Source organism: Eumetopias jubatus, unplaced genomic scaffold, assembly GCF_037043125.1.
Source record: "Eumetopias jubatus isolate StellerSeaLion01/CBP00866 unplaced genomic scaffold, mEumJub1_p1.0 scaffold_5, whole genome shotgun sequence".
NCBI classification, from domain to species: domain Eukaryota; kingdom Metazoa; phylum Chordata; class Mammalia; order Carnivora; family Otariidae; genus Eumetopias; species Eumetopias jubatus.
In genome coordinates, this window is record NW_028274811.1 from 49,501,068 (window position 1) to 49,522,197 (window position 21,130).

The 21,130-nt window shown below is 36.3% G+C and overlaps 1 protein-coding gene and 1 pseudogene across 3 annotated transcripts in view; both read right to left on the minus strand.

The window, feature by feature from the left end:
• The window catches only part of ADAMTS6 (ADAM metallopeptidase with thrombospondin type 1 motif 6), a 293,907-nt gene that overhangs the window by 218,507 nt on the left and 54,270 nt on the right, over nucleotides 1-21,130 (minus strand). The window lies entirely within an intron of this gene.
• On the minus strand, nucleotides 10,601-12,280 carry LOC114224650 (T-complex protein 1 subunit alpha pseudogene; annotated as a pseudogene).

Genomic DNA, 21,130 nt, shown 5'->3' on the forward strand with positions numbered 1-21,130 from the left:
TGTACAAGTATAAGACTGTTACATGCAACACAACCCTTATCGCTTCTTTGACTAGCATCCATCTGTAACCCGCTGCAACTGAAAGTTCACCTCAATCCACTTTCTTACTGTGTGATTGGTGGCAATTTATTTAATTTCTCTGAACTTCAACCTCCTTATCTGTAAGATGGTAAAAATAATATCAATCTACTAACGCTGTTATAAGGATTAAATCTCATAATGTAGTGTCTCTCATCTTAGGAGTCCACAAACTCGCTCCTGGTCAAGGGTTTACTGATAACTTTTTTTAGTTTCAGATTGTCACTTTTATGACAATCGTTTTTTAAAAAGAGGATCATAAGTATGGTAAAAAAAAAAATAAACATATAAAGCGAATAAACATGGGCGCCTGGGTGGCTCAGTTGGTTAAGTGACTGCCTTTGGCCCAGGTCATGATCCTGGAGTCCCGGGATCGAGTCCCACATCGGGCTCCCTGTTCGGCGGGGAGTCTCCTTCTCCCTCTGACCCTCTTCCCTCTCGTGCTCTCTATCTCTCATTCTCTCTCTCTCAAATAAATAAATAAAATCTTTAAAAAAAAAATAAAGCGAATAAACATCTTTAAACAAACTAGTACCGCATAGTGTCAGTGCCTACTTTGGCATTCGTGTTCTGGATCATATTGTCCCCAAATAGTACCACTTTAATTGTCATAGCCTAATGGGAAACCAACAGAAGAATACTTACATAAAATATGTTTTTGTGCCAAGTCAAGGCCAAATGAGATCATAAAGCTGTATAAAATAAAGGTTTCTAGCAGTTTGAATAGAGAAAAATGATAAAAGTCAGCACCAAGTAGTACAGACATGCTGAACTCAGAGAAACCTGTCATCTTCACTTTGGCAAAAAGCAATTTAGTTTCAACAATGGTTTTTGCCTTCCTAGTAATGGTGATGTAATTTTCTTTGGTTTTGTACTTTTCTTGTTATTAAATTTATAATTTATTTTGGCTTCATGATTCCATTGGGTCTATAAGCATAGGAACTTATACTTTGTTTTATATTTGTAAATATTTAAATAATAATGATAAAAATAATTTAATATTGGAGGGTCTGAGATAATATTTTTCTTTATTTTTTTAAGATTTTATTTATTTGTTTGAGAGAGAGAGAGAGCATGAGTGGGGGGGCAGAAGAAGAGGGAGAAGCAGACTCCCCTCACTGAGCAGGGAGCCCCACACGCGGCTTGATCCCAAGATCCTGAGATCATGACCTGAGCCAAAGGCAGATGCGTAACCAACTGAGCCACTGAGGTGCCCCTAATATTTTTTTTCTTTAAAAGGAGTCTGCACATTCCTCTTTTTGAAACTGAGATATTGTATACATAGAGTTTAGCCTAAGAAAACTCTTAGTAAAATTTAGTACCTATCACTTTCCCTGTACACATTTATTATTACATAGGTATCTGGCATTTGTCTAGGTTTGTTTGTTTTTTCCAGTCCATAGTAGTAATCTGGGGGTGAGGAAGGGGCGGTCTGATGGGAATGATTGTTTTCAGTTTTCATGCTTTATACAGCAGAAGTTAATCAATGGGGATAGACTGGCAGATTCGGCAATCATTTCTGTGGTGTCATCTGAGTGAAAAGACAGTCACCTTTAATGGCCATTTTTGTAATTTTATCACTAGAAATATATTCCTTTGGTAGTGAAGAAATAGGATTTAAGGTGTTCAAGAGAAGTATCAAAGCTTGGAATCCTAAAGTGTCTTAGAAGCAGAAGTAATTAGGGTCTAATAGATTACATAGGAATTCTAGCCCTCTCAAACAATTCTGAAAGTAGAAGTAGGAAGTCATTGAAAATAGTTTTATTCATTTACTTATAACCTGTCTCTTTCCATAAAGACTTTGATACAAGTATATTAATATAAACAAAATCATAGAAAGATGACAAGTTTCATCTTAGAGCAGGTCTATTCCAGGGAGAGAGAACACATGGTGTTGTGACTTGCTTAGTCAAGCATTTTTATTCGTATTTCTTTATTTTTTCTGTTTTCATAATTCTTTTTTTTGGAATTTTAAAATTTGAGAATAGGTGACACACAGTGAATGTTACATAAGTTTCAGGTATACAACATAGTGATTCACCATCTCTATACATTATGTTATGCTCACCACAAGTGTAGCTACCATCTGTCACCATAAAACGCTATTACAATATCATTGACTATATTCCCTATTCTGTGCCTTTTATTCCCATAGTCAAACATTTTTAAACTGTTTGAATTGGTCAAAATTCCTCCTGACTAAGTAGTTCATAAGAGGTGCTATCACTGGGTCAAAGACAAGAGGAGAAAATAAATAAGGAAGGCACTGATAGAGCAGGCTGCCAGAGACTTCAGTAAGTTGGTGCAAACTAGGGTAGATTTAGAGGATTAATGAATCTAATTACAGAGCTGCAGGACAGAAGCAAAGGGAGCTTTCAAAGCAAGACACAAACAAAGGAATGGAATGGTTAATGTACTACCAGAGGTCAGGCAATTGTTTTCATGAGTAACAGTAAAAATTCATAATCATTGAAAATGTGTATGCTATTTCTTCTCTAATTCTAAATATTCTGAAACTAGGGATAATAGTTTGGGTCCTTTTTATTTAGGCACCTGAATATCCCTAAAAAATAGAAACAATAAGTTAGGACATTATCAATAAACTCATTGCTACTTTTGTTCTGTCTTTACTACAACTTTTCCTTATAGCTGTGGTTATACCAGTTGCCAAAATCGCAGAGAAAAGGAATCATAGACATGAGAGATAATTACATCATGTTGTTTGCTTTGATGCCTTCATCATAAATCTCCTTCATGTCTTTATAAGGACTTATCAATTACTTTACGGACTCACCAATTACTAGTTTTTCAAAGTAGTCAATCTCCTACTAGTTTATTAAATACTGAAATTATGTCTGGGGAAGTTTTGGTTTTGCTATTTTTTTAAAATTCTAACATCAAGTGTTAGAATTAAAGGTGTCTTCAGTTCCCTTTAAATAAAAAAATTCTTATTTGAAATTTTCAAACTTACACAAAGTTAAAAATACAAAAATAGCACAAAGAACTCTTTTATACCTTTTACCTAAATTCATCTACTGTTAACATTTTACCCTATTTGCACCTGTACTCTCTACACACAGTTTTTGTTGTTTTTTTTTTTCTGAATCGTTGGACACTAAGTTACATACATCATGGCCCTTTACAAATAAAATTTCAGTTACAATTGCTTAAAAGTTTAAATATCTTAATTATCAGGTAATTTTGAGCTACCTAAGACATGATCATCATGAAAATGTAAAATACTACATATTTCTTTATACCTTACCTAGACTCTCAAGATGTGAGTAATGTACTCTAAATATTCCCTGCCAAATTTTTTCAACATTTCAAATTGGCAATGTTTTTCTTTTATTTTTCCTGTTAAAAATGGAAAAATTTTCCTGATTTTCAAAATGTGCTGCTATATCTATCATTGTATAGTCATTCATTTAAAGCCAACCTTGACTACATCAAAAACTAATGATGTAATGTATGGTGATTAACATAATAATAAAATAAATAAATAATGGGCACCTGGGTGGCTCAGTTGGTTAAGCGACTGCCTTCAGCTCAGGTCATGATCCTGGAGTCCCGGGATCGAGTCCCGCGTCAGGCTCCCTGCTCATGCTTCTCCCTCTGACCCTCTTCCCTCTCATGCTCTCTATCTCTCATTCTCTCTCTCTCTCAAATAAATAAATAAAAATCTTTAAAAATAAATAAATAAATAAAGCCAACCTTGAAAATTAATTCAAACATTAAAACCAAAAAGTATTTAACAAATTATTCCTTCTCCAGAGGACAACTAGGTAGTGAGATAAAAAGAATGTCTTCTTTATTACTCTCTTGGCTTAAAATATTACATTTATTAAACATATGGATAGTTGATACTTTGCAAGACTGCTTAAAGAAGTTTATAGGAAAAATGTAATTTCAAACTCTGTTTGAATATCCCTGATGAATATAGATGTGAAAACTCTCAACAAAATGTTAGCAAACAACAACAAAAACCCCCAGCACATTAAAAAGATCATACAACAGATGAGGTAGGATTCATCTCTGGGATGCAAGGATGATTCAACATACACAAATTACTAAATGTGATAGATCATATTAATAGAATGAAAGATAAAAATCATATGACCATCACAGTAGATGAAGAAAAAGCCATTGACAAAATTCAACATCTTTTTATTGTAAAAACTCTCAACAAACTAGGTATAAAAGAAACAAACCTAACATAATAAAGGCCCACATGACAAATATGATAAGCCCATGATTATATTATATTCAACAGTGAAAAGTTGAAACTTTTCTTCTAAGATCAGGAACAAGATAAGGTTGCCCTCTATACTCTCACCATTCCTATTCAACTTAGCACTGTAAGCCCTAGCCAGACCAACTCAAAATGGAATAAAGATGTAAATAAAACCTGAAACCATAGGCTTCTGGAAGAAATCATAAGGGAGAATTTCCTTGACATTGGTCTTAACAATTATTTTTTTTACATGACACCAAAAACATGAGCAACAGAAACCAAATAAACAGTGGGACTACATCAAACTAAAAGTTTTCCACATAGCAAAAGAACCATCAACAAAATGAAAAAGCAGCACACAGAATGGGAAAAAATATTTGCAAACCACATATCTGATAAGAGGTAGTATCTTAAATATATAAGGAAGGGAAAAATGAAGGGGGGGAAATCGGAGAGGGAGATGAACCATGAGAGACTATGGACTCTGAGAAACAAACTAAGGGTTCTAGAGGGGAGGGCAGTGGGGGGGTGGGTTAGCCTGGTGATGGGTATTAAAGAGGGCACGTACAGAATGGAGCACTGGGTATTATACGCAAACAATGAATCATGGAACACTACATCAAAAACTAATGATGTAATGTATGGTGATTAACATAACATAATAAAATAAAATATATAAGGAAATCATACAACCCAACAGCAAAAAACAATCCAATTTTTTAAAAGGGCAGAAGAACTAAATAGATAATTTTCCAAAGAGGACATCCAAATGGTCAGGAGGCATACCAAAATATGCTCAATGTCACTAATCATCAGAGAAATGCAAAACAAACCCACATATCACCTCACACCTGTTAGAAAGACTATTGTCAAAAAGACAAGAGATAACTAATGCTGGTAAGGATGTAAAGAAAAGGGAACTCTTGTGCACTGCTGGTGGGAATTCAAATTGGTAGTGCCACTGTGGAAAACAGTCTGGAGGTTTCACAAAAAAGCAAAAATAGATCTACCATATGATCCAGTAATCCTACTTCTAAGTATGTATCTGAAGGAAATGAAATCACTATATCAAAGAGTTACCTGCACCTATGTGTATTAAAGCATTACTTAAAATAGCCAAGACATGGATACAACCTCAGTGTCCAATGACTAATGAATGGATAAAGAAAATATCATATATATGTGTATATTATTTAAGAAGAAGATAGTCTTGCCATTTTCAACAGCATGGATGAAATTTGAGGACATTATGTAAGTGAAATAAGTCACACAGAGGAAGACAAATATTATATGATTTCACTTACATGTGAAGCCTAAAAAAACCCCCAAAGTCATAGAAACAGAGAGTAGATTGGTGGTTGCCAGGGGAGAAGAGGTGGGGGTGGAAAATTCAGGGAGGGAAGTGAGAGTTGTCAAAGAGTATAAATTTCCAGTTATAAGATGAATGAGTTCTGGGATCTAATGTAGAGCACGAGTGACTATAGTTAACAACATTGACTGTAAACTTGAAAGTTGCTAAGAAAATAGATCTTAAAAGTTTTCTCCACCAAAAAAAAAAAAAAAAAGGTAACTAAGTGAGGTAATGGATGTGTTAACTAACCTTACGGTGATAATCATTTTATAATATATACATACATCAAAATATCACACTGTACAACCTAAACTTATACAGTTACATCTCAATTAATCTGGGGGTACAAAAGAAACAAAACAGAAAAGGAATGAGCTCCATTTAATATGGGTAAATTTCCTAATTAATTAACCACTAAATTATTAGGAGGGGTTTTAAAACCAACTATGTACACTAACTAATGTTCTTTAATACTGAATAACTCACTACCTATAGGTACTAGTCACTGGTTATAAAGGAATGTTGACATATCAGGATGCCCATCTCCATCCCAGAAGCCAACTCTGTCAGCTCCCTGAACATATGGATTATTTTCTCAAAAAATAATGGCCATCAAAGGCTCTGTCTAATCACTAAACAAATATCTACCAAGCACCTATGGTAGTGATCAATCAACAACAAATTCTACCCAAAAAGAGAAGACAATGTGTTAGGAAGATGACATGCATATAACTATATATAGAGTAAATTCAGTAAATTTGATAAGAAAAGTGTACAAAAAAGTGCCGTAAGAAACAAGAATGAACATGCTCACCATGTGTCAGAGTAGAAATTGTTTCCCCAACAAGAGTTTCTGGAGTTTAACACAAGTCAGTGGCAATGCATTCTTTTAATATGTGCTTTCCAAACCAATAGTTAGTAACACATCTTTTGGTAAGTATCACTCCAAGGCAAATAGTTTTTTTTTCCTTATGTGTGTTGAATAATCTTTCCAAAATGAGGCTGATTTTATATTTAAGAGGGCATAAAAAGGGTAGTCCTATTAATTTTAGTTAGCTTTATTTCTTCCTTGTTCATATGTAGCAGCGAAATTGTGTAGTTACAAAAAAAAAAAAAAGGAGAGTCAGTCATTCCATATTGTGGCATTAAGAGAAGTAAGGTTAACAGGGACGGAGAGCTATATATGAAATGACAGGATTAATCATCATTCATGTCACAGACTGTTTTCCTTCCAAAGATGGTCCTAATAACATCTCCCATCCACCTGTGACTTTGACATACCTCTGAGGTGGGATCTAAGTTTTTCCCTCTTGAATCTTAGCAGGCTTATGACCTGAGAGGCGAAGTCATAAAAAGCATTATACCTTCTGCTTCTTTCTCTCAAGATGCTGGTTTTTGGAACTTCCATGTGAGCAGGCTGGCTGCCCTAAGGCCAGCATGCTGTAACAAAGGCCAAACTAAACCACATGCAGAAACCACATAAAGAGAGAAAGATGCCCAGTCAGCCCCCAGCTGCTTCAGCCCCCTTTATCAGCTCTGGCCACAGTCTAGCTGCAACCACATTAGAGACCAAGCCAGCACTACTCAGCTGAGCCCTTCCCAAATTCCTGACCCAGGGAATCTGTGAGTGATAGTAAAAATGACTGTTGTTTTAAGCCATTAAGTTTTGGGGTGATTTGTTATGCAGCAACAGATAACTGAAACATCTCAGCATTTCAGATAGTGCATATCAAATAATTTCATGGACTGGGTTGAAAAGGAAAGTCAGGTAAGGAACTAAAAGGTGTGAAAGTCAATGCTGAGTGTTTACTGTAATCTCACTCAAGTTTCCACAGGGCTCTCTATTTTCTTCAAGTTTCATTCAATAACATCGATCTAACATGAACTCCAAAGCAAAAAAATCATGGAGCATATGTGATAAAGCTAACTTTGGTCTGCTGAAATGAGTTAGCAGCAGTATTAATAGAGCTATGATTCCAATAATTGGGGCTATCTACAAAGTTCCAGAGTCCTACCTTCTAATTTACCTCTCTAGTAAGATAATATCCAATAAGATTCTATCTACTAAGTATATCACTTAATGATTTACAAAGTGCTTTCATGTACATGAAATCATTTAATCTTATAAATAGTAATATGACATCGCAGAGCCTCACAGAAAATTGAAACTCAGAAAATTTACACAAATTGCACAGGATTGAAAAGCTGGGGGGGAAAGGCATTTAATCCAGGCAAGCAGAAGACTAGGCTTACTACCCTGACCTGGGAGCCAAGACTTAAGTGTGTGCATGAAATACACATGATACATTAGACTCTAATTGTCACTGACCATCTGGTGCACACTATTAAGTATGCCACGCTTCAAGGAACGAAGACTCAGGTGTATATTAAATACTATGCTCTTAAAGTGTTACACTCTTTTGCTTTTAAAATACCCTCCCCTAAAAAACTTGCATTTTTATTATTCTCTGGATAATCACTAAAGGCTATTCCCAGGACTAGTCTCAGGAGTCCTGTAATTTTTTAAATGTTAAACAAAGTAGGTGCTATTTCAAAGTCCAAAGGTTTGATTTAATGAATGCCAAGCATCTCAAAACCACAGGAAATTTTTTAATACAACATTGCTGGATATCCTCTGAAGAGGAAAGTTAACATATGAACCAAATGGAATTCTCATTGAGCTCCCAATACTGCTTATCAGGATAGAAGAGATTTGTTATTGTTATTGTTATTGTTGTTGTGCAGTGTACCCAAACACTGTTTATAGGAAAACAAGCTTTTTAAATTCTTTGCCCTGTTTTTTGCCACTAACCACCCCTCCCCAATCATTGGAATAGTTCCATCTCCTTTTAACAACTTCCCATTAAACCTCATGAACCATATCCTGTACTTAATGGGCTGTTAATATTTTAAAGCTTCTGTAGTTCTACTGTAAATCCCTGGTCCCTTTTGCAACATTGAAAAGATATACCAAAAATTCTTCCAAACCGATGGTACAAAAAACCCCACACAACTTACATTTTAGTAGTTAAACAATAACTTGTACTATTACAATAGATACAATCATAACACTATACCAGGCACAATAATTATAACAACTGTATAGCTGAAAACAACAAAGTATGGTTGGGAACATAGCGGTATTTTACTGGCTTCGAGCCACATACTTGTCACATTAGCCCACCATACGCCACAATGCATTTGCTTAATCACTAGAATGGCACTTCAGTGCTTAAAAAATAAATACAATTAAGGTAATATGCCAAGAGAGTTTAAGCTGATTTTTACCCTTTAGAAAATGAAGAGACAAAAAATAATAAGGTAAACTAGTTATCTCAAGAAAGCAAACTAGAACTTTTAAAACATTTTGTCCTTCCTCCTCTTTTTTTGAAAAATGATTAAACAGTCCAGATGATGTCATCTCTAGTTTCTATTACCCTGTTTCTACGCATATAAACAACATTTTTAATAATTCTTGCCAAGAACTGGAATAAGATAAGTCTTTATCTAAGTAAAACATCTAAGTTCAGAAAAAGAAACATTATGATAAAACTTACAGTACTTAAAATGTCTTGGTTGATTATGAGATAAAAAAGAAAGCTATAGTGTCTGATTGGAACAGACATTTCCTATCTATGGCCACCCAGTTTCTGCCCTAGTCCCTGGTCCCACCTCACCTACCTCATCCGTGCTACCAACCTCACCCCTCTGCCCTTTCTAACTCTCCAATCTCCTCTTAAATAATTAGAGATCTCACAGCAAAACATTGTGCAATTGATTTATATCGTTATTATATTCATTTATAAATTGTAAAATTATAAAATAAGCATCAGCCTACCTTTGATCCAATATGGTGTGAGTTTGTTTGTAATGCTCCACGATCATTCTTGACATTGAACTTCAGTTTTCTTTTCTTTTTGTTTTTAATTGTTTAACACCTGACAGCTTTCTTCTACTTATTTTTCTTCTCTCTTAGGTCCATTCAAAATTCATATTATTTTCTTCTTGAATATTAAATACACATTCACAGATGAATTATATCTTTATATTAAATGTATATGCATAGGTTATGCCATCCATGCTGCCACACTTTTCAACAGGGTTTAGTATTTTCTTAAATACTTGATGGGCATACTAACCAGTAATTACATAATTCATCTCTGGGAAATCACTGGGATGATTTCTTTTTCAGAAGTTCCTTGTAAGACTTCAAAAGACTACTTTGGTTCTGTAAGGTCATACTTTTTAATTTCATAATGTCTAAAATCTTCCATTAGATTTGACTCCCTTGAATTAACATCTCAATAAAATTCCATTTTTTCCCCTAGTCCCCTAGCAATAAAATGAAAAACTGGGCAAAGCAATTTCTTTTTTTTTTTAAGATAGATTTATTTATTTTATAGTGTGGGGAAGGGGCGGAGGGAGAGAATCCTCAAGCAGACTGCTCACTGAGTGTGCAACCCCACACAGAGCTCCATCCCACAACCCATGATATCATGACCTGAGCCAAAACCAAGAGTCAGACACTCAATGGACTGAGCCACCCAGGCACCACATAATTTCCAGGAGCCCTCCAAATACTAAATTCCTATAAAGAGATGCCTTAAATAATGAACTTAGTACTTCCAAAGAAAGAAAGACTGAGGCAGATGAATGTCTTAAAACTTCAAAGTCCTAGCTTCATCGTGGATCAAGTTCCTAGAAGCTTTGCCATTTGGGTTAATTGCAAGATGAAGAGGGACTGCTAGAAACATCGTACTCAAGACTATGGATAACCTAGAACAACTCATTTAATATAATCCCATAATTTATAAGAACTCTTTTTGCTCCTTATGTGATCTTCCTTTTTTTTTTTTGACAGCTTATTTTTTAATGTGTAATACTCGAGTAACAAGAGAACTGCATCCAACATTGTTATAAATAAAAGAGAAAGCAGATCAGTCATCAAGGGCTCCCAAGCAAACGGCATCTTCGTAACCTCCATGCTAGTCCTCTTTGCTCTAGGGGTGTAATTTGATGAGATCATCAATTCGAAGAATGATAATTGCAGCTTCTATTGCAAACTTCAGACTCTTCACTTTCACTATGGTTGGTTCAAACACCTGTTTGTTGTCTCAAGGTTTACCATGGACCAAATCAAGACCTATCCACTTTAGATTTTTGCTTTCTGGGTTAACTTGAGTCTCATTATGGAAAGCTCTTAACTTTGCAACCAGATCTGTGGAGTCTTGGGCAGCATTAACTGCCAGTGTGTTAGGAATAACAAGAAGAGATCTTGCAAACTCCGCAATGGCAAGCTGTTCCCAAGACCGCATGCTGGTTTCCGTATACCTTTCTCAGGGTATAAGGAAAGGGCTACTTCTACAGCGCCCCCAACTGGAACCTCGGATTTTGACTCCAAAACTCTCTTCACACAAAGAGCATCATGTAAAGAGCTCTCCATCTCGTCACACATGAACTCATTTGCCCCACGTAAGATAACTGATGCAGATGTACGAGCCTTAGTGTTTTTGATCAAGATCAGCTCATCATCACAAATTCTCTCCTGTACTACCTCTTCTTGTCCCAACACTGAAGCTTCAAAAGTTTCTTCTCCTTCCAACTTGGCCAGGATTGACAGAACTGTTGCTCCAGAAGCTTTAGTGATGTGTTTAAGGTCCCTTTTTAAAACTCTTCTAACTGCCATAGCGCCCATCTCCACAAAATACTTCAGACACACGTCATCTATTCCACCAGTGGTTAGAATAACGTTGGTACCAGTAGCCAGGATCTTCTGGATCTGCTCCTTGGTGACATCGGATTCTTTCTGTCTAATCTGGTCCAGTTTCTCAGGGTCTGTAATAACCACCTGTACACCAAGCTTCATTTTCGTTTTCTGCAGGCTGAACTCAAGGCAAACAATTTTTGCATTAACTATTCTCTTGGGCATGCCCTGGGATCCCACCACACAGTTGAGTGTACAGCCTCTGATGAGCATATTCTCCGTCTGACTTCTCCCATGGGCTTTCAGAATATTAATGGAATTGACTGGAGAGCGTGGCTGGCCTCTTACATCTGTGTATTTAACTGCAAGTACAGCATCTACTACAATATTGGCAAAGAAATCACCATTTATTCCAATGATTTTGGAAGACATCGATGTCTTAGCATCGATCAGGCAATCTCTTCCAAGTTCATCTGTGTTAATAATTAGATTTTCACTGAGGGAACGCATTGGCTCCTTGTAAGCAAGTCGATAGCCACTAATAACTGACATGGGATGAGTTTTCTGTTTGACTAGTTCATCTGCATTTTTAAGAAGTTCTACTGCAATAATAACCACTGAGGTGGTTCCATCTCCCACTTCTTTGTCTTGCAGATCCACTAGCTCACAAAGAACTTTAGCTGCACGATGTTCTACCTCCAGTAACTTCAGGATGGTTGCACCGTCATTAGTAATGGTTACATCACCAATATCATCCACCAACATTTTATCCAAGCCAACTGGACCAAGAGAGCTTTTTACAATATTGGCCACGGAAGCTGCAGCCATAACGTTCTGGGAGCGGATCGCCTCCCGAGGGCTGCGGTCTCCGAACACGGACAAAGGCCCCTCCATCTTCGTGGCGGGGTACACGTGCGCTTCATTCTCACCGCAGGCAAACAGCATCTGGGTCCCTAGGCGGGGTGGCGGCCACAACAGCGACGGAGGCTACGGCGGGGAACCGGCTGGAGCGAAGCCGCGGGGACTGCTGGGAACACCGCTCCCCGGGCCTGGCCGCAGGGCAGGGCGGGAAAGAAAGAAGGGGTAGGGGGCTTATGTGATCTTCCTGAAAACGATCTCCACTCATTAAAAAATATCAAATTAGTTTTGAAGATGTTTCATACACATCAGATTTTTAATTTGTCTCCACCATAAGCCCTAGCCTTGACCAATTTGTTAGATAATTTCTTCTAATATGTTTAAACCAAAAGACTAGAATAAATCTTTTCCATAGTTAATTTTAATCTTTTTCATCTACTCTCATAGGAACTTTATTTTCTCCCTTTGGGAGGAATATTTAACAGCAATTTTCATAAAATCTCCTCTTTTCATGAAAATCAAAAGAATAGAAATACATTCTATTCTGGTTTCTTAAAAGTGCCGTATCTGTACATTCGAGCAGAGTTAAAATAATCAGGCACCATAAACATATATTCCATCCTCTGTGAAAATAGAAAAATTTACCCAGCGTCCCAAACTAAAATACCATTTGGGTTCTTAAAAATAATTAACTAAATTAACCCTTATTCTATTCTTTTCTAAGACAACCTCAATTCATCTTTCCTCCTCTCTCAGAACAGGTATTTTTCATATAAGAATCCATTGCCCAGATCCTTATATCTCATACTTTTCCATAGTCATTACAATATCTAACACAATGATTTGCACAGAGAAGATATCACCTTTCCAGGTCACTCTCCTTCATTCTTTCCTCCACTTCTCCTTCTTCCTTGCCCATCCCTTCCTCCCTCCCTCTCTTTTTCTGTCTCCAGCATCGTTTGTCATAACTCTCAGTGACTTCAAAACCAAGTTAAATCACTCTAATACCCTGGCCTCTCATTTATACAGAATCCTTATTTTCAGTTGTCTTGCCCTTCCTCTGCCTCAGTCATAAACATAACCAAGATCTTGTTATTACTAATTTCAAGCATTCCACTCTCTGACCATCTTTCATCTTCCCAGTTTCTTACTACTTTTCACTGTTCCTCATCATCTTCATGCAATTACTCCCCTCTTTACCAGGCTAATTAAATACCATGATCAAGCATTATCAACCCTCCCAGGCATATACCCTTTACGTGCTTTTCCCTTTTTTCCCTCCAGTGCACTCACTTGCAAAAACCCCAGTTTTAGGGAAATCCAAATCTCCACCTATCCTACACCTATACCCAACCAGGTGAATGTGACTAGAGAAAAAAACCTTAGCATGATCACTGATTTCACTTTAAATATAAGAAGTAACCTCAGGTAAGCCCTTAGCAATTCCTAACAATGCTACTACATTTCACTCATCTTACTTTTCTCAATGATTAATTCATAGTTCTCTCTTCTCAAACCTTCAATACCTCCTCGTCCTTATTTACTTTCAGTTGATTGTTCCCTATTTCGCTTAGGAAATAAAAGCAACCAGAAGAAAACTTCCAGATGCACCTGCACCAAATACGATGAACTATATTCTGATGCATATATTCTCCCTTCCCTCCTGTTACAGTGCGTAAATTCTCCAGGATCCTTCCTATCCAAGGACAATGCCTCGTACTGAGTTTTGGATCTCATCTCTTGAAGCCTTCTCAAGGGCTTTATAACTACAGATTTCCGCACTCTCTCCCATACTATCAATTTTTACCTTTGATTATTCTCACTATCATACAGTGTACACATATGTACATACATGTAATATTGCTCCATTTTAGAAAGCAAAACAAGTTAAAAAACAAAACCTCCACGGTCTCCATGACCCCTCTGGCTAATGCCTGACTTCTCTCATCTGATTATAGCAAAACTCACTGAAAAAAGCCTTTGTATATTTACTGTCTCCACTTCTTTTCCTTTCTTTCTTTTTTTTCAAAACCTCATTTCAACCAGGCTTTCATTACATCCTTCCTTGAAACCACTCTTTTCAAGATTACGAATTGCCTTATTTTAATCTATAAGGAGCATCTGATACGGGTGACGAAGCTCTCCTCCTTGAAATACTTCACTTGTCTTCCTGAACATCATACTCTCTTGGTTCTCCTATCTTAGTGGTTGTTTTTTCTCAGTCTCCTTTCTTGATTTTTCCTCTGTTTCTTGACCTCTAAACATTAAAGTAATCCACACTCAATCTTTGGTCCACTTCTTTTCTTTAATGTGCACTTACTTCCTGGGCAAAGCTAATCCAGATCAATGGCTTTCAAGACCATCTATAAACTGATGTTTTTTGACTAGAGTGCTATCCTTCATACTGAAAGCCAGATTCATGTACCCAGTTACCTACTTGACATTTCCTCTTGGCTATCTAATAAGTAAGTTAAAATTTACAAGACTAACTCTTGATCTTACCAAACCTAATCCTCTAGCATGCTTGCCCTTCTCCTATAAAATGCAACTCCATTCAACCAGTTAGTCAGCCTAAAACTTTGTGGAGTTTTCATTTACTACTCTCCTTCTCTTATATACCCAGTCAGTACATTGTTAAAAATCTGTTGACTCTGCTTTCTAAGTATATATTTATAATGTGACTCCATTGCCACCACACTGCTCTAAGCTGCCATCATGTCCGACTGGAAATGCTGAATAATTTTTAACTGGTAACTCTGCTTTCACTCTTGCTTTTCTACCACGTTATATATGTAGAAGCCAAAATAATCTTGTAATGTCTTTCTTTCTCAGAATAAAATATTGTCTTTACTATGGTCTCTAAGGTTATCCATGATCTGGTCCTTGAAACTCTCTGATCTTATGTTCTACCTCTCTTCCAACCATTTACTCAGCAACTGGTGTACTGGCCCCTTGGTTTTTCCTTGCATATGTTTAGCCTGCTCCTGCCTCAAGGCCGTCATTCATCCTGTTTCTTTTGACCAGCATGCCTTTCCCCCAGTATCTACCTGGCTAACTCTATCACTTCAATTTAGTCCCTAAAATTAAAATGTCACCTTATGGGGCGCCTGGATGGCTCAGTTGGTTAAGCATCTGCCTTTGGCTCAGGTTGTGATCCTGGGGTCCTGGGATCAAGCCCCACATTGTCTCCCTGCTCAGTGCAGAACCTGTTTCTCCCTCTCCCTCTACCCCTCCCCCTGCTCGTGCTCTCTCACTCACTTTCTCTCTCTCAAATAAATAAACTCTTTAAAAAAAAAGTCACCTTATGAGAAGCCTCCTGACCACCTTATGTAAAATAGCAATTAACACACATGTATATAAACACATACTATAACTCTCTAGACTCTAATAATCTTCATGCATTTATCACTAGATAACTTACTCCATATTCAATTATCTTGCTTTTCATTGTGTCCCCCACTAAAATGTAACCTCTTCAAAAGACAGTAGGAATTTTATTTGTTTACTGAGGTACTTTAGCACTTAGAATGCACAGTACATAAGCACTCAATGAAAATAAATTCATAATTATAACACATTCTCCCAATTTAAAACCATTGTTTAAGAATCTTCACCCAAGGGTGGCTCAGTGGTTAAGCGCCCAAGTCTTGATTTCGGCTCAGGTCATGATGTCAGGGTCATGAAATAGAGCCCTGCGAGGGGCTCCCCGCTCAGTGAGCAGTCTGCTCGAGATTCTCTCTCTCCCTCTGCCCCTCCCCGCACTCTCACTCCCGTGCACTCTCTCTCTCTCAAATAAATAAAATCTTTAAAAAATAATAATAATCTTCACTCAAGTTGTCAATTATATCCAGATGTCATATACCAAATCCTAAAAAAAATTTAATAAACCTTTACATTATAGTATTGATATCATTCATTCATTAATGAATTAAGAAAGTATGTTTGACTTATTTTTTTACCAGAAGCTGTGTAAGTTACTTAAATGCTTTGGCCTCTATGATAATCACATACTCCAGAAAAAGAAAACAGTATATGTGATTTCAGAAACTTAGTTACAACTCCATTAGACTGAATTTATCATATGTTTTCCTAAAAAGATACTTATGCTTGGAAGAAAAGAAGAAGGACAATACTGGAAGCAAGGAAAGAGTGAGGAAGGGCACCAAAAAGAGAAAGTGGGAGTCCCAGTGTTGAACTTGTCCATTTCACAGTGCTCAAGTACCAGACATTGTAGATAACTATGCAAATTGCCTTTGTGGCATGAAAAATAACATGTTTTCTTTTCCTTTTTTTTTTTTAAGATTTTATTTATTTATTTGACAGAGAGAGAGGGAGCACAAGCAGTGGGGAAGGACAGCAGGAGCAGGAGAGGGAGAAGCAGACTCCCTGCTGAGCAGAGAGCCTGATGCGGGGCTCAATCTCAGGACTCTGAGATCATGACCTGAGCCGAAGGCAGATGCTTAACCAACTGAGCCACCCAGGCGCCCTGATAACATGTATTCTTATATGAATTATTATTACATACAAATTCAATCACATTACATTTAGTTTATATTGAGCTACTCATAATTCCTTAAATTGAATAAATTATGGCTACAAGTTGTAGTGAATAGTTGTTAGCTTTATTTTTCTCATGTTTCATACTGAATGTTTGCGTCCTCTCCCCCACCCCTTGCAAAAAATTCACATGTTGAAGCACTAACCCCTAATGTGATGATAGGTGGGGTGGTAGTCAGGTTTAGATACTGTCATGAGGATGGTCTCCATGATGGAATAAGTGTCCTTAAAGAAAAGGAAGAGGCCAGAGTACACATTTGCTCTGCCCTGTAGAGAAAAAGGCAACCATCTGTAAATCAGAACAAGAGCTCTCTTCAAGGAACAGAATTGTCCAGTGCTTTAATACTGAAGTTCCTTGCCTCCTGTGATAAATAAATTCCTGTTGTTTAAGCCTACCAGTCTATGGTATTTTGTCATTGCAGACTAAGACAACTTACACAGAAAAGAATGTTTAAAATCCAAATTTTCATAAATAACACTAATCTCATAGAATTCCATTCCCTTTCATCAGCATTTTCTTCCTGTTTCAGCAGCCTCCCACCTTCCACATAGTCTATCTTGTGGCCAATGTGAAAGGCCACATAGTCTATCTGGTTATCTGAAATTGGAGGATGAGTAACTAAATGAGCTTGGCAGGTTGCCACAAGGTAGGCAAAACCATAAGGTAAATATGGTGCATCTTTATGCTGGTTGAATTTTATTTTAAAAATAGGGATATATTGGGGAAGGGGAACAAGAAAAACAAATTAAATGATAACAGAAATCACTTATATTAAAATAAATGTGGATATATTAGGGAGTAACAATTATAAAGGAGTCCCAAGAGAAATTATTTGTGGTAGATTGTCATAAGCTAAACTTCCCCTGCAGATTAACCTATAGATCACTTTACCATGCCTTTAAGAGTGGGGAAGTTGGGAATTAGAGATGCCCTACTATGTATTCCAATCATAAATCTCCTACCAAATCAATTAATCCCACTAGGGTGCTAAATATTACTAATAGCTATCATTTATTGAGTGTTAATTTGTACCATGCTGTTCTAAGATATTTACAAGAATTATGTAATCTAGGGGCACCTGGGTGGCTCTGTCAGTTAGGCATCTGCCTACCGCTCAGGTCATGCTCTCGGGGTCCTGGGATGGAGCCCCACATCAGGCTCCTTGCTCAGCAGGGAGTCCACTTCTCCCTCTCCCTCTGCCCCTAACCCCCCCACACTCATACTCTCTCTCTCTCAAATAAATATATAAAATCTTTTTAAAAAATTATGTAATCTTGACATTCTATGAGGTAGGTCATAATTATAATCCCCATTTTATAGGGGAGGAAAATAAAGCACAAAGAAGTAAAGTAATTTACCCAAGGACACATGATTAAAATAGTGATAAAAGGAAGATCTCTAATGTAATAAATAAAGCATGATATATTCTGTAAGAATGTATATTTTAAAAGGTGAAAACAGGAATATCAAATGCTTAAAAACTTTAAGAGCCAAGAAATTAAATTGTAATTGTAGAATGGCAAATACTAATGTTGAGACTTAACTATTAATAAAGTTAGTCCTTGGAAGGGTGAATTAGGATTACAAAATTAGTCATTGGAAGAGTGGATTAGGTTTGTAAAATCACATATGTATAAGTACTTTTTGTGCAAGCACACACACACAAATGCACGCACACACACACCACCTGACCACATTTGCATGATTTTATATCATAAAACAATGGCCTAAAAATATTTTTAAAACAATAATCTTATTACTTCTACCTTGACAGTAAGTTATAAGCTATTTATGTATTACACATTCATAGACATACATCACTAATAATATATCCCTACAGAAATAAATTTGGAGAAGAGGGTATTTTGTATACATCTGCTTTAGATAAGATTACAGGTGATTCATGTTGGAGATACAATATATGATAGTTCAGTTATTGGGGTATTATATGTCAAAAACAAAAAGAAAAGATTTCCAATGGAAAATATATATTTGTTACCAAATAACAAAAAAATTAAATGAGACTAAATATGATTAAAAAGCAACAACTGAAGTCACTGAAGACCATATTAATTCAAAATAACATTGGTAAAATGTTTTTCTGAAAATACAACTGTTGGCAGCTGAAAATATTTAATATTAATTTACAAGTCCCAAATCATGTGTATCTCCATATTCTCTACTGCACTGCTTAATTTTATAAGCATCTAGTTTTAGCAAACCTTTATAAATTGCTTAGTAGTTTGCTAACAAACAACATCAAATATCAAAGTTGAAGGAACTGCCTTTACTTTTCTGTAACAACAAAGAAAGAACTTGACTTTTTGCTCGATTTGTAGCCTCTCAAAATGACCTTACAAGACCTAGCAACAGGCCTCCATATCTTCTTAAAGAATCACTGGCTACAACTATAGGCAAGCTCAGTGTGACATCCTCTCATACAACATTGCTTTCTTTAAAGAAACTCCATGGTAAGCCTATATTTTTCTAAGTCTCTTTCCACTTTCAAGAAAGTGAATAAATGAAAACTTGGCATGATACCTGTGCAAGGCTGCATACCTTACCATAAACTGTCAGTCACAGTTTTCCCAGGCAATTTTCTTCAGTAAGGCAATGTATTACTTGGGTTTTCCAGAAGCATTTCCAATAACAAGCAGTGCAAGGATTTTTTTTAAGTAAAACTTTTTTTCACTATTATCTATAAACATCCGTTTGTAAAAAAAGATTACTATTTAAAATAAAACTTAAAATATAAGCAATTTTATTAATCATTCTTAATTGGCCAGGTAAATTTTATAATGCAGTATCCTCTGAGAACGTTTTCATCTAATGTTTTCCATTTCTAATCCCACACAAAATTACATTTGTAACTTGATGCCATAAAGTAAAAGTCATTTTACAATAAAATATGTCCTTTCCTTAAATATTTCAATAATAAAATTAATAAAGGACCAATAAAAATACACATTCTACAAGTTCAGTAGTCATTGAAGACAGCTATCCTACTGGTATTTTAGGTTAATCATATTCCTTCTCTAAACAATTGTAATTTCATTTTGCCTCCATTATACCAGGACTCTGTTATCATAATTCAATCAACAGATAAATACTAAATGCTATAGTATGGAAAACAAATTAAACTATGAACTTGCCCTTCAGGAGGGAAGGCTAATACATTTACATGTATAGCTATAATACTAGATGGAAAGTGACAAAGGTGTTGTGAGAAGGATATAGATAAAGCCATATCAGAAATAAGAACACTGCTGGTTTCTTGGGGGGTAAAAGAGAAATTCTAAAGGGATTTCTGGGCATTTGAGCTAGACAATAAAGGACAGATAGAATTTGAGGATGATTCAGAATAGGGAAAGACTAGCCCAAGTGCAGGAAGACTTCCATCCTCCTTTTCTTTTTAAAGATTTAATTATTTATTTGAGAGAGAGAGTGGGAGTAGGGGCAGAGGGAAAGGGAGAAAATCCCAAGCAAAATCCCCAACGAGCATGGAGTCTGAGGCAGGGCTCAACCCCACAACCCCAAGATCAAGACCTGAGCAGAAATCAGGAGTCAGATGCTTAACAAACTGAGCCACCCAGATGCCCCAGGAACACTTTCAATTAAAGGCATAAACTGGGTGGGGGGATGGGTTAGCCTGGTGATGGGTATTAAGGAGGGCATGTACTGAATGGAGCACTGGGTGTTATATGCAAACAATGAATCATGGAACACTACATCAAAAACTAACGATGCAATGTATGGTAATTAACATAACATAATAAAAAAATGCATTTTGTAGACAGGAAGGACAAGAAGTATTCTCTGTGGGGTGCCTGGCTGGCTCAATCAGTGGAACATATGACTCTTAATCTTGGGGTTGTGGGTTCAGGCCCCATGCTGGTGTAGAGATTACTTAAAAAGAAAATCTTTAAAAAAGAAAAAAAAGAAGTATCCTTTGTCCTCACCTTATCTCATATACGAAAATTAACCCAAAATAGATTAACGGCCTAAGTGTAAGAACTAAAGCTATAAAAATTTTAGAAGGAACCATGGGATCAAATTTCTGTGATCTTATATTAACAACGGTTTCTTAGATATGAAACCAAAAGCACAAGCAACCAAAATCAAAAATTGGAATTCATTAAATTTTCAAACTTTTGGGCTTCAAAAAACATTACCAAGAAATGTGAAAATCCAAAGAATGGGTAAAAAATATCTACAATTTATATATTTGATAAAAGTTTTGTATACAGAATATATAAAGAACTACTACAAATCAACAGTAAAAAACTTTACCATCTGATTCTAGTTTAACTTCTAACTTTAACCCCCATTAAACCTAATACTTTATGT